This window comes from Onthophagus taurus, chromosome 1 (genome assembly GCF_036711975.1).
Source record: "Onthophagus taurus isolate NC chromosome 1, IU_Otau_3.0, whole genome shotgun sequence".
In the NCBI taxonomy this organism is placed as follows: Eukaryota; Metazoa; Arthropoda; class Insecta; order Coleoptera; family Scarabaeidae; genus Onthophagus; species Onthophagus taurus.
Genome location: NC_091966.1, coordinates 37,909,378 through 37,914,157, shown reverse-complemented (window position 1 = coordinate 37,914,157; position 4,780 = coordinate 37,909,378). Strand labels below are relative to the sequence as shown.

General features: G+C 35.4%; 1 protein-coding gene across 2 annotated transcripts in view; it reads left to right on the top strand.

Annotated features, from left to right (window-relative positions):
- Positions 1 to 4,780, top strand: part of LOC111428850 (Formin homology 2 domain containing) — an 86,404-nt gene that overhangs the window by 9,761 nt on the left and 71,863 nt on the right. The window lies entirely within an intron of this gene.

Here is a 4,780-nt window from a genome sequence, read left to right as displayed (position 1 = left end):
TGATTAGGTCCTGACTTTTTTTTGTTTTATATTGTGGGGTTATTAAGATTAATATCTCATTAGTTGTTAATGGGGATAATGTTTAGGAAGAAGAAAAATAATTAAATAACAATTTCAAATTGTTTGTTTATTTTTATGAATTTAGCTCAGTTAATGGTGATTCATCCTTTGCCCATTTACTTTGTATACCTGGTCTTAAACATTGCGCACCGCCTCGGAATCTTGTTTTGTTTGTTGACTGAGGCAATGTGTAAATGGCCAATACCCGATAGATATTGGACGCTAATAGAATGTAACGCCTGTTTTAATGACCGTAATTACGTCAGGATCGTTTAGAAGAGTTATTCGACCGAGAAAATAATCGTACGGCCGAAGAAGGAGCAAGACGTGGAATGTCGAATTCAAAATTCCCTATCAACCCATTTATTTTCCGATTTATTATACGTTGCCATTCGGATAATTGAGGGATTTATCAATCCCGGGCGATCGCCGTACTACAAAAACCACTAAATCATTTTGGCACCGATTTGATTGTACCATAAATTACGTTTCGCGTGGACCACACAAACGTTCTTCGGGAGTTATTATTATTAGCGCTTTCGGTCGACTCTTTTCCAAGAAGGGGCCTTTCCAATTACTCGATGCAAATGGCCCCGGTGGCGGCGGTACCAAATTTTTTCGGCAATATCTTTCGGCAACACAGCGAAACGTTTCGTTTTCATTTTTTCCATGTGACCCGAAATGATCGAAAATAACGCGGCGTGACTCATTTTGTCACGATTTTAAAACCCCACAATTATCCGTTTATCCTGACAGATGAGCACCGGAACGATTTGAGTGATGGTCGAACACGTGTTTTTAGTAGACGATTTGGAAATCGAAAATATACACACCGTATAATGTTAATTGCTTGTCGTTAAAGTATTTAACAGGTCATTTCGAAGTCATTAAGGGGAATGTAAATTTTCAAACGAAATTACATTTTTATAGTGATTAAATAAAATAAACGGCTTCATTTTCATTTCTCTCATACGTATAAGAAGAACCGTATAAGCATGTTAGTGGATCAAGGCAAATGTTGGGATAGGGAAGCAAAACAATGAGCTCATAACAACGAAAGCACGGCTCGTTCATTAGAGGTAACTGCACACGTGAAGCATTTCTGTGTAGCCGTAGTGTCGCCTCACTGAATGGGTGGGAAGGAATGTTGCCATTTCAGCTTTTTAATTAACCTTGTCTAAGCTAAGGCGAAATAGCGTACATGTACATCCGTTCGAGTAACTGTAGTTTTATTTTTTTACGTTTCGGCGCAGTCACAGACAGTCAATTTTTGTACCGTTAAATGAAATAATTAAGAGAGTTGTCTATATATTTTTTGAAGTTTTTCTCAATCAAATACAAACATTGTAATTCAATTCTAGTCACGCCTTCATATAGTTAGAATCGATTTCAGTGAGTTAATAATGAGGCCGGCAAACACAATCGACGAGGGTGGAGTTTATACACACACTTACACTTACAAAGAACCGGCCCACAATTCGATCGCAATTAGGTCAATGTCAAGTCGTTGGCCGATGTCTATTCAAGTCACGTCTTATCGTTGTGGATAATTTTAAATTTAGACTGACCGACAGCGTCGAAACCGGCAGCATGAAAAAAGGATAAAATTATAATAATTAACGTCGCGTTCGTTCGGGAGATCCTCTTGAGCCCTCTGTATCAGGTAAAATGGGTTGCTACCGCCGAATAAAAGCTTCGGATACCCGGCGTTCGTTGGTCGTTCGGGGCGATCAGCCGCAGCGTAGCTTGAATTACCTCATAGCATGGCCCAAGTTCAATGCACCGCGTGGCAAGAGCACAGGTAGAAAGCTTTCTCTTTCAAGTGCATTGAGGTTCGTTCCCGGCTTGAGCCTATTTGAATATTTACAAGATGCCGCGTCGACTGAATCTACATACGGTTTCCTTGGTTTAATGAAATTCGAACGCCTCCGGTTGTTCGCTTGGTCAGTGGTACAGGAAATACTTCCAATCACGAACTTGATACTATTAAAATGGGAAATTAATTATTGAGTTTAATGAATAAATTTCCTTAAAGAATTTTTTGTGAAAACATAAGTTTTTTTTAAAAATTTTCATCATTTCAAGACGTGGTTCGTATTTCTTTGACAAAATGCATACTACATGGATTGAAATGGTTTTTTGATAATATCTTGGACACTAATACTTATATCTCAACATACATTCTTGAGTCGTTTTACATGGGTGCTACCTATTTCCTTGAACCAGTTTAGTAAACAACTAATTGTCCCCAGTTTCCTGTAACATTATGCCCGATGTATGGATAAGAATCATTTACACTCTTTCTTGAATTGTGTACGAGGCCATTATTGTTGATTATTGCAAAAAGTAAATAAATAAAACATTCAACATCAAATTCATGATTTAAAAGAACAGTTTTGTCCTATATAGTCTTTTCAATATCCGCACTAGATGCATTAATATGTGTTTTTCATTATTTTATTAATACTATTCAACTTCTGTAATAAACCCTAAGTCTGATTTCTGTTAATTTCTGTAACAGCAGAGATCACATCATCAATGTACTTCAGCTAATGTAAAACTTCATTAATAAAAATGGATAAATCATATCATGCTGATTTTTGCCATTCATAAGACATTTCTTTTCCCATTCATCCCGCTTGGAAGTGCAATTAGAACTTGGTTCATTACACTTTTTATCATCAGTATTTTAAGTCTTCTCAAGTAAAATTCTACTAGTTCATCCTCGCATATATTTTAGTTGTTCAAAGAGCGCCTCAGTCTTAAAGTATTAAGTATTTTATTTTTTTGATTCATATGCTCGCTTTAAAATCATCCTTGCTTCTCTGCAGCTTTATGCAGCATGCTTTATGAAACGCCTTATGCCTTTCCGTTTGGGTGATCTCTTTTTGGTATCTTTTGCATACTCTTATAACTAGTGTTCATATCTTTTGAAATTGGTCATTCCAGGAGTCACATACTTTTTCGCCTATCGTTCTGTATTTTAGGATGCTTGAATTTATCATTTGAGGAATTGAGTACTTGCTATATATCCAGTAATATACATATTGTGCTTGTCACGGGGTTGGTTAGGCCTTTTTCCTTATTTTCCTTAGCTCTGTCTTCTTTTGCACATATAGGGTGATTTATAACATACGGAGCAGATTAAAAGGGTAAGTACTAAGGGCCAAACTGAAAATATTTTCTTAATAATGTTTTGACTACAATAATAAGTAATAATCACAAAGATATAGAACGTTAAAGTTGTATTAATGGCCGACGTTTAAATTAAAACTGCGAATATTTCGGGGTTAGTTGAACAATGCATAATTAGCACCAATAATAAAATCTTTGTAATATGGCAGTTACGGCTATTTAAAAATTTGTTAAATCGCTCAAAAACTGGCGTTTGTTTGTTGAGAACCGCTGATACCATGTTTTTATTGCTGCCAATCCAGTTGATTTTGTTACCTAGTAGCGGATATGTCATTTAACAAGTATTTTAATTGTCTTTACTGAATATCTCAAAAAAGGGCGATAACTTATTTAAAAAATTAACATTAACTATTATGTTTTTATCAAAACATCATTAAGAAGAAAATCGCTTCAGTTTGACCCCAAGTACCTACCCTTTCAGTCTGCTCCGTATATTATAAATCACCCTGTATAAACCACTAAGTAGCTGCTGTATTTCACACCATGGATCTTTATCTTGCTAGTCTTTATCTATGGAGAGAACGTTCTTGTGGCAATCGTAACGATATCAGTTGATGTTATTCTGTTAGCTTCAGTCAGTCTACCAAGGGCATTCCTTCTCGCATTGTTTAATTTTATCCGTGATTTAAGTTGTTTATTCTGGCTATAACTGGTTCCATGCAGATCTGTGTTATCATATGATTTGCTTATAGCTTATAGCTGTTTAGGGGCCTTTATTTCATTACGATTATCTTTAAATCAATATTAATTTAAGTCAACATAGTCAGTCACAGTCTTCTGACTATTGTTCGTACTTTTGAAGCTTATAAATATCAATATCATATCAAGCCAAAGAGAACATTACATTTAAGCGACTTCGTCTAAACTTAAATATTTTCCTTATATTAAACCAACCTCACTTGCAACTGAGGTGTTAACATTAATGTCATAGTAGTAGAAGCGCATTGACTGCAAGCAATAACCTATCAAGCCAACGTTGATAGTAGATAGACGATAGATGTGTAGATACACATTGTAGCTCATTTCAGATCCTATCTTATTTTTTGTGTCATCTCCATATTCTGTAAGCGTGCAAGTTTTATTATTTCCAACCATTAACTTATGGTTATTTTGATGTTGCATTATTAAGTACCTTCCAGTTTTTGTAGATCTGGGCTAAATTTTCCTTTATTATAGTTGCATTGAGGCTCGATGGAACAGACATCGTTTTTGATCGCATCCACAAAACATTATCTTCGTCGGCCTGGGAATCTCTTCGAACTTGTTTTTAGTATGTATACAGAGTATGTAAACATCTTTTTTTTCTGCATGACAGTTTAGCTACCTTGTCCATCTTCCATGAATCAATAAGTAACTTATTATGGTTCTTCTAGGTGAAGGGGTTCCTCAAAAAAAAACTTTCTTCACCAATGTCAGTAAAAAATGTCAGTTGAAAGAAGTAACTGTTTCTTTCAACATACTTTCTTTCTAGTTTACTTCCAGGTTGTTATAGAATGGTGTTATTTGTATGTATTATAACGTTTAA